The sequence below is a fragment of the Lolium rigidum genome, chromosome 7 (genome assembly GCF_022539505.1).
Source record: "Lolium rigidum isolate FL_2022 chromosome 7, APGP_CSIRO_Lrig_0.1, whole genome shotgun sequence".
Lineage (NCBI taxonomy): Eukaryota > Viridiplantae > Streptophyta > Magnoliopsida > Poales > Poaceae > Lolium > Lolium rigidum.
This window is the reverse complement of record NC_061514.1, coordinates 254,005,612-254,015,464: the sequence shown is the minus strand read 5'-3', so window position 1 is coordinate 254,015,464 and position 9,853 is coordinate 254,005,612. Positions and strand designations below refer to the sequence as shown.

General features: G+C 40.2%; 2 long non-coding RNA genes across 4 annotated transcripts; both read left to right on the top strand.

Moving 5' to 3' along the window:
* The first annotated feature begins 1,110 nt into the window (after positions 1 to 1,110).
* On the top strand, positions 1,111 to 2,554 carry LOC124669576. 3 transcript variants are annotated; one of them, XR_006992242.1, is made up of 5 exons: positions 1,111 to 1,199; positions 1,288 to 1,541; positions 1,653 to 1,758; positions 1,928 to 1,999; positions 2,128 to 2,554. It is a non-coding gene; the product is annotated as an uncharacterized LOC124669576 (long non-coding RNA). The 3 variants fall into 3 exon arrangements; XR_006992243.1 differs by having other exon boundaries at positions 1,117 to 1,541; positions 2,128 to 2,335; positions 2,421 to 2,554; XR_006992241.1 differs by having other exon boundaries at positions 1,117 to 1,541.
* Positions 2,555 to 2,603: 49 nt separating this feature from the next.
* Positions 2,604 to 8,514, top strand: LOC124669575. The gene is made up of 8 exons (XR_006992240.1): positions 2,604 to 2,734; positions 2,813 to 2,948; positions 3,052 to 3,124; positions 3,219 to 3,295; positions 3,666 to 3,834; positions 6,701 to 6,822; positions 7,480 to 7,609; positions 8,166 to 8,514. It is a non-coding gene; the product is annotated as an uncharacterized LOC124669575 (long non-coding RNA).
* Positions 8,515 to 9,853: the final 1,339 nt, after the last annotated feature.

Here is a 9,853-nt window from a genome sequence, read left to right as displayed (position 1 = left end):
CGACCTTGCGCTATTTTACAATTGGATCCCCGAGTGCCTGCCCGCCCAGGAGGTGTCCTAGATGTGATGTAGGATTGCACTAATATTCTTGTTCAGATTCGAAATTTCAGAGTTGTTTTCGTGTATACATATTCTACTTGTAATGATGTAGCTACTAGCTAGACTTGCTTGTGTGTTGTCAAAACATTGGAATTTTTATGTCCTGAACCAAGCCTCTGTATAAAAAGATGACGTGTTGCCTCTTTAATCTTAGGATTTGATCATGCTTCAGCAGTGTTTGATCACATATGCAGCCTCCTAAATTGTGTGATAAAAGTTTGATCAAGCTTGAACAATTCTCAACATATATTTCTCAATTGTATTGAGGATATTTCTATTTGTTGTGTTCAGGACGTGTCCTAGATGTGTTGCACGATTGCAGTAATATTGTTGTTTAGATTCAAAATTTTAGAAGTTGTTTTCTTGTCTACATCGTCTAGCTTGTGATGATGTATAACTACTAATGCTTGTATGTTGTCAAAACATTTGGAATTATGTTATCCGGAACCAAAGCTTTTGTATGCAAAGTTCATAATGTTGCCTCCTACATTTTAGGATTTGATCATGATTCTGTAGCGTTTGATTGCATTTATGGCCTCCTAGATTGGGTAATAAAAGTTGTAATCAAACAATTCTTCTGTACTTTGGGCTTGATCACATATATGTTGTACTTGAAAGGCATCATAATAAGATATTTTGTTTGCTCTTGCCTTTTTTCCATTTAGCTATGTGTATATATAACATATATGTTGTACTGATATGATCACCATGAATCGAATCATTATACTTGATGTTTACGAATGTTTCCAACATGTAAAGATAACTTTGTTGATTCTTTCCACAAATATCGTAAAGAAACAATATGACTCTTATTTTGGACTGCAATCTTTATTTCATATTTAAGGAAGTCAAAGTTGTGTTGAAGATTAGTTAAGAATAGTATCGGCAAACAAATTTTTAAAGGTGATTGACAGGGCACCAGATTTTCTCGTGTTTTATACTTTGTAATATATACTTGTATCCTCTTATGTCCTTTGCCATATAGTCTGACTTTCTGGTCCCTTTCTTGTAGGGCATGAATATGTTTTGGGCGTTGTGGAGAAGGTCAGGTGTACCGTGGACGCTTCCATTCAGGAACTTGTCGACATCACCCTCCAAAGGTACTGTCTTTTCCCTCTCCCAATCCTGCCCTGCTTGAATTCTTTGGTCTCTGTACTTGCTGAAATGATGTCTGATATGGCACCACAGTCCACAGGTAGGAAGGGCCTCTGTAGCTGCCGCACCACCTATTCCACAAGTTCCACAGCGAAGTTGAGTTGCCGGTGTTTTGCTGCTAAGCCCTGGACGACCAGGACTTCCTCCATATGGACCGCCATCACCATCAAGATGCTCAAATTAGTGGAGGAGCGGAGGTACACCAAGAGGCACAGCCAGAGTCAAATAAGTGCTCTTTTAGAGGAGACATGGCAGCGCCTGCATGATCGGGGCCTGACCTACTTCAGGTACAACATTTTCTTCTTGTCATAGTGCTGTTGGGCCGCTAACTTCCTATATGTGCAAGTAAGCAAGTTCATATGGTTTCAGAAAACACAATTTTATTTGTGTGTTTACAGATGGTGAACCAACTCTTATCATGATGATCCTTATGCAAAAGAGTTTAGCATCAAGATCAGTGAGTGGCTGACGTTGGTCAATGCACGGGTTTTACGTGCTCCCCGGGTAAGTAGAACCTGAATCTTGTTGACACAATGTCTGAAAATTCTCTACCTTCTGCCCTTGGCCCTTCTCTGCTACTGATCTTGTTTTCTGAAATTGCTATGCTTAAACAATACCACATAAGTCGCTGTAACACCTTCAATGGCTTCTCCTTTCTTTTCTGTCCGTGCAGCTTAAGTACAACAAGAACGGTCGAGAGAAGGATTGCTTGCCTAGAGTTGGCCAGTGGAATATGATGAACAAGGTAATAATACTACATCAAAGAGCTGCATCAATATGCACAGCATTGGCCAAGTTATATCTACATCAAATATATGCCCATTGTTTACTTTTATCTCAACCTTATTGTTCATTTCATTTTTCCTTATGTAGAAACTGTTCAATGGTGGTACAGTCAGGAGCTGGATGTGTGCCAATTTTGCCTGAAACATGCAGGACAACGTTGCCACTGGGTTCTGCAGTGAACTCGCTTGCATGTGCCAGGCCCCAGGAATGGCAAATATCCCTAAAATGCTTCATTGTACTTGTTGTTCACAACAGTAACACTATCAATTATAGGACTTGTAGCCTGTTAAGCCAGGTTCAATTATAGGACATTGATTTGTGTGCACTACTAGATTGAATGTTCAAGCCAAATGGATGCTCATACCCTTGTGGTGTCTCAGGTGACTTGAAGCGCGTCTGAGAGATTGACCTTGGGCTGATCTCGCAGTGCTGTTTGGCCAATTATTTAAGATGAACAAACAGATCCTGGCAAACCTTGCTCTGAAGATAAATGTCAAGGTTGCATTTTCTTCAGTTGTCGAAGTCTAACACAACCTTCTATTCTCAAAGGTTGTGGGAAGGAACACTGTGATGCAGTGTCAAGGTGTGTCCCTTGGTCACCAATAGGCCAATGATCATATTAGGCATCGATGGTGTGAGTGAAGGCTAGTTATTCTACCAAGTTCTACTGCACGAGCTCGACACCATCTGTAGGGTAACAAACACTGCAATCGACCCTAAATCTCATAATTTTACACACTTTCTTCTCTGATCCAATCCATATGCCTCTCAGGCATGTGCGTCGCTTGAGGCGAACTACCAGACACATGTCACTTTCATCGTAGTCCAGAAGCGCCACTACACCAGGTTGTTCGTGCACAACCACAATGACCAGAACTCCGTCGACCGGAGCGGCAACATCCTCCCTGGTGAGTGATGTTATGACATTGTTCTTTAGATTGCTTTAAGCTTCATCTTGCCAATATTGTTTAATGTGTTCTGCAATCTGAATTTTCTTTTCTCCATTTGCAGGAACTGTTGTCGACTCCAAGATCTTCCACCCGTGGAGTTCGACTTTGTCCTGAGCAGTTATGCCGACATCAAGGTAAATATGATGATGACACCTACTTAGTACTCTCACTGTCCTGTCATTTTACACAGCATGAGATGATAATTCAGATGATCACCATTATCCGTAGGGCACGAGTCGCGTGATGCATTACCATGACTGATGCGCGGCAGTCCCTCACCAACAAACTGTGCTACATGGCTACACGTAAGTTTATTATAGAATAGATAAGAACAGAGTGTAATGTACTAACCATGAGTTTATTATATAATATGTTTAGTTTTGCTTAGGTTTACCTCTTGGCATAAGTGCCATTGTGCTTCCCTCCTCCCTCGTTCTAGTTTTATTCAGCTAGCTTCCTTATATTATATGGCTGTAGGCTGACTGTAAATTATGGATTTAAAACTATGAGGAAATCTACTGTAGTATTGTGTTATTCATGCTTGTGTGATCTAAAGAAAGAAATTTTACGCAAAATAAATGCTATTAGTTGGCTTTGAGGAAAACATATCTAACAACACAAATTAAATTCCAGCTATGTATGCAACTTTAATTACTCACACTGCTAATGTACCAGGACAAAGCTACTGGAGGAGCACCACCTGCTCAATACAGTTAATCTGGAGGTTTGTTTTACCCTGACAACTCATCGCAACAATCGGTAACAACCAGCGCCACCCCCTCGCAGCAGCGACACCCCAGCAACCTGGCTCATCCCATGACCGTCTAGATGATAGAGTGAATGGGTAAGAGCAAGGATCTGCATCCAACATTATAATGCTCTGCCTTTACTAGGTTTGTTTGTGTTTAACCTTCTATTTAGCTGGAACTTGGAAGTGGTTTGTTGGTGCTTCATTTGGGACAATAATAGCTGTATGTTGTGATAAGGAACATGCTCAAACAATATGCACTCAGTTTGAAAAAAATACAAAATTCTTCATTGTGTCACTGTCTTTTTTTCCCCTTTGATAGATGATATTCATGCAGTCAGAATTCGCTAGAGTTGGTACCAGGTTGCATCTTCGAAATCTTTTTTTTCTTCATATTATTTGCACCATTTTCTCATTGGGTCTGCTGTGTTGGCTTAAAAGATGGAGCACACATTATCATGGATTAGAACAAAGTAGTAACGGTCTCTTGATGGCAAAACATTGTCATACAATCAACGTCATCCTCGTTTTCTTCTGTAATCTTGTATATTAAGTATTTTACTAAAACAAGATGGATAGTGAGGTTATATAAAAGAACTTGTATCGTTAAGATGCATATTATTTTCACTCCAAAAGAATAGTTAATAGGTCTGCCATATACCTTGATACCTAGAGCGCATCTACAGTGTGATAGCTACCTATTCTGCAGTGTCATATTTTGTTTGATTAGTTGTAGTAATAGGTCCGTCAGTGTAACAAACTGTATTTTGTGAATTTGCATTCGTGTGTTAGAGAGGGCTGATTGATTTGAGGACCACACTGGACCTTTGAAGTAGAGTACCTCTCTTTAGTGATTGTGTTAGAGAGGGCTTCTGCTGTTAAATAATGAGTTGCGATTGTTGCAAACTTGTTGCTGGTACGGCAAAGGCGAAGCAAAAGGACGCATAGTAGATTGCATTATTGTCAGAATCTGGTTATTGTTTCTGGCATGGCTTCCGATTTTTGCATCAACACTATTATTTATCCACATGAGCGCACCCTGTTCAGAATTTAAGTGGACAACTTGTGTGGAGCTTTGCACAGAAGTAGGACCATATGAGAGCTTAATGAGTAATTGTGTCCATATAGAGTTCAATAAACCTAGAATGAGGACTCCCATGTTGTCATGTTGGCTGATAAAGTGATTTTCATGTTTAGATCTCATTTTATGAAGTGAATGCATGCGTTTTGTTTGTGGCTTTTGTGGATTTAGCTCCATGTTATTCAGACTTTTATGTCAAGCTACTGAGAATCTTCTTTCCATTTTACCTGCAGCCCCACTTTGGTTTTTGTATGATGCCATTGTGGTGGCTTTGTGTGTAGTGAAGGAGAGGTTGTGAACTCCCTGCGGCACCATGGAGTTGATTCCCATCGATTTCGGCCCTACAGAATGGCCAAACCAACCTGATGGAGAAGATGGTTATTCAAGTTCTCCCGGGGTCATGAAATGCGAGCACAACACAACACCTATATTGGTTCACTTTGCTTATATACTTCCCTGTCCTAGGAGTATGGACTGGAATTGCTTTTATGTTCCCAGTTTGATGCATGGTGCAGTGTTGCTTGGTTCTTTTTACCAGGCATTGCATTTTCTCGTTGATTGTTGTTTGGATTTTTTTTTGAAGTAAAGACTAGCTTAATATGATCTAGTGACATATTGATGTTATGGGTTTTGCCTTGACTGGGCTGTGTGCAGAATGTTTTCGATAGAAAGATGTGACTTTCTGGTTTACTTGTAGGCTTGGTTTGGCTGAGTTAGTTAGTATCTACCTTAAACTAGAATTTTATCTAATGTGTGCTTGACCTGAGCTTTTATTATTTAATACGTAGGGTTTTGTACAGATTGTTACTGATCTGGGCTAGATCAAAGTGGCTTGTCTCTTTTGTGATTCAATGCGATAAATTTTGCCCATGATAAATTCTATTTGCTGCCTTATTGATGCTCGCCAAATTGTTGCTTGAGTTGGAAATTATTTCATCAATTCCATCTTTTAATGCGAAAAAATATGGTTCTAGTTAAACTTCATGCATTTAACTTTGGTTATTGTACATTCTAGGACTTTATCATCTGATCAGGCTTAATTTGCTTATGCTAAATAATTGCCTAGTTCATTGACATGGTTATGGAGCAATTATTTATTGATTAACATTCTAGCATGTGCAGGTTAGTTATTTTTAACCTATGCTAGTTCTAGCATGTGTAGGCTTAGTTTCTACTTAATTATTGATCTTTGCAGGCTGCTCTTGAACCCTTGAACTGAATGACTTACTAACTAGTTCATTGATTTGGCTATTGGCTTATCTTCACTTTGCGTGGATTTGATTTCATCTTGCACTTTGGAATTTAATTACTTGCAGACAATTGCTGTTCTAGCTCTGTGTGCCTCCATTGGAAGGAGGGAGAGATCCTGAGTTATTATTAGTGTTAAACACCAGTATTTTTTCTTGATAGGCGTACATTTACCTTGTTTGTATGGATATCTCTGCCGGAATCCAATTCCTGATACAAATATACTTTTTTTTTTGAGAAAATATACAAAAATACTTGCTAAACACTACACAACACACTGCTAGATATCAAACTATGTGCAGGCCATTTTTTTGTGAAATTTGGTATAATAGTAGCTCGATTTGCACATTCGAAATTCATCAATAAGCAAAAGAGAATAGTAGTTAGTGTACTGGTTGTACTTAGTACCTCAAACTCAAGCTTCAAGAAAGGAAATCAAATAAACACAGTATTATTTCAGACATTTGTGCATACCATTCTTGTCTAACTCTGTTTTCTGTGTGTCCTAATGAAATAAGTTCTTATTGCTATAGTTGGTTGAATAAATTCACTTGTTTATCCTTATGAGACTTGAACTTGTATGCCTGGCCACTCTACAATTTTCTTCATGTCCTCAATTTTTATAACTGACAGCTCCTACAAGACCTGGTGCTATCCTGGTTGCGGCAGGCATCCGTCTTCGATTACTTCCTGCATTGAGTTCACCACGCCTCAACCACAACCACGGTGGCCTCTTCATCATCTCTACGGTTTAGGTGAGTTGCTGCTTCTCCTGGATTCTGGCGCCGGATTCTAGTTTGACATATTTGCATTCACTAACGTTATATATCTAGGGCAACGGATATCATTGCTTTATAGTTAAGTTTTGGTACAATTGTGGTGAAAGAGTTTGCTCCTAGTGACTTCCTGGAAGTTTCAGGTTGCTGCAATGTCATGCCTGCACATAGTTTGATATCTAGCAGTGTGTTGTGTAGTGAAATTTCAGATTGAGGTCCAGCAGGTCTAGCAAGTTGCTGGCCATTTTTTTTCGTGAAATTTTGTATAATAGTATCTCGATTTTCATCTGAATTTGGTGAATGTATGACTTGGAACTTTCCCAATACGCTGCAGCCATTTCACTCTACTAATCTGGTTTGCATCTAGCTAAGCTGGATGTATGGTTTGTCAAAAAAAAATTAGACGGATGGGCTTTTGTTTTCTGTGTATGATAAATTCCAATGTGTGGCTAGTGTTTTCAGTTTTTTTTGCTCATTTGTCGCTATATGGTGCTGCAAGCACGCACATGCACAGATGTTATGCATTTGCTCCAGAGCTATAAATTCACTTGTTTGTTGTTATGAGACTTGAACTTGTATGCCTAACTGGCCACTCGACAATTTTTTCTTCATGTCCTCAATGTTTATAACTGGCAGCTCCTACAAGACCTGGTGTAGTGGTGTTGTGCTGTCCGCGGTGTACATTTGGCTTCGACTACTTGTTGCATTGAGTTCACTTCTCCTCAACCACAAGCACGGTGGCCTCTTCATCAACTCGATGGTTTAGGTGAGCTGTTGCTTCTCCTGGATTCTGGCGTCGGATTCTATTTGACATATTTGCATTGTCTAACGTTATATACCTGGGGCTGCGGTTATCATTGTTTTATAGTCAAGTTTTGGTACAAGTTTGGTGAAAGACTTTGCTCCTAGTGACTCTCTGGATTATTTAGGTTGATGTTATGTCGTGGCTGAACATAGTTTGTTATCTAGCTCTGTGTGTTGTGTAGTGAATTTTCAGATTGATGTCTGGCTAGTCTAGCAAGTTGCTGGCCAGTTTATTCGTAACATTTGGTACAATAGTAACTTGATTTTTCTCTGAAGTTTTTGACTTGGAACTGTGCCAAAACGCTGCAGCCATTTCACTCCACTAATCTGGTATGATTGCAGCTAGCTAAGATTGATGGACGGGCTTTTGTTTTCTGTGTATGATAAATTCCAATTCGTGGATAGTCTTTTCAGTTCTTTAGCTATGATTTCTCTCTATGTGTACGTGCAAGCACACAAAGGCACAAATGCTATGTATTTGCTCCAAAGCTGACCATCTTGTTTTGTTTCTGTGCAAGGACAATGAGGATGACAACCAGGGTAAGTTATGTGGAACCTGGAGCTGCTGCCCGCAGCCTGATGCATCACTTGGAAGCTTGATGATTGCAGTGTGTGAGTAGCCAAGGTTTCACATTCGATACCATCTTGTAGCGCGGCATTTATGTGTTGTATGTGACCATCCCATGGTTGACTTTTGACCTGTGCATCAGCTCTCGTTGGTGTTGGTGGTTTAGTGTCGTTTGATTTCTGTTTGGTTCGACCTCTGGTATGGTTGAATGCCACATGAGGTGTGCTGTTGCACTTGTGTAGTTTGTGAAGTGTATATATATTAATTGTCGTGTGATCTTGAAAGTCCGGAAAATACCCAAGGTTGTGCCAAAATTTATAATTTTCATTATATGAGTTGATTATTCACCACCTATGGAACCAGCGAATCTATCAAAAGATAAAAACAAAGCACATATAGGCTGATAGACAACTTACTTATGAATCTTGGACATAATATCATTCGGTTCTCTCTCTATATGAATCAGCATAAATATGTATGAAGTCTAATAAAAAAAACTCCTTTGTGAGATGAATATAGTCAAATATAGGAGGAATATAGTCCACCCAATAAGAGTCCTCTACTGACTCCCCACATCTTTCATCTACGTACAGTAGAGTCCTCTACCGGTCCCTAGCTTATCGTGGGTGCGCCATGGCGTCCAATGACTAGTTTCAGGATTACAAGCAGTGGTACGTTTGGAAACTAATCCTAGAATTTTAGGAAACATAATAAGTGAATGCAACTTATTACGGTCCAGATTTTTAGAGATCCCTGATTCAACCGCTCGATTTATGCAACAGCTGTGGACGGCTCTTGGCATGCATATGAGCAATCCGCGTCACTAGTAAATAAGAGTTTCTCTATGTCCAACACCGGCCACATCTTGCCTCTATGTGCAATAAGAGTCATCCTTTACGGATTTCTAGCTAAACTTGGGTGTGCCATGCGTGTAATTACTAGTTTTAGGATTACCAACAGTGGTATGTTTGGAAACTAATTGCCGAATTTTAGGAAACATATAATAACTGAATGGAACTTATTATGGCCCAGATTTTTAGAGATCCCCGATTCACCCCCTCGATATATGCAACTGTGGGAGTATTATTTACTAGCGCGAGATCGCCATTTTCTACGGCCGGCCGATGGCATGCATGTGAGCCATCCGTGCCACTAGTCAATCATGGCGTCCTTTCATCAATCACTCCTGAAAACCAACGAAGGGAGATGAGAGATCGAAAGAAAATTCATCTTCTTCCCGCCATACCTCCCTCCCCTCCACCCAAAATTCGAACTGCTTGCTCCAAAACCTCAAGTCTTCTCCTATAAGTATCAAGAGGGGTGTATCCAACGCGTGCGTCGCGTGTGACTTAGACTTTGACTCTTGCTCGGAGAGGAGAGGAGAGGAGTCCGACGTGCTGCATCATCCGCCGCTCTAGATGGGGCCATGGTGAAGATGGCTGGATCACACAGGCCCGTGGAGTCATTCGTCTTCCTCAGCTTAGATCTCAGTCCGGCCGGCCGAGAGCGAGCTAGATCCATCGAACAGGTATAGATGCTTTCTCCTTCTCATGTAATATACGCATACCCTTGTGTGATTTGTTGGCTCTTTGTCAGGATAGTGCCATAACTTTTCGAGATTTTTAGAGATCCTCTGAT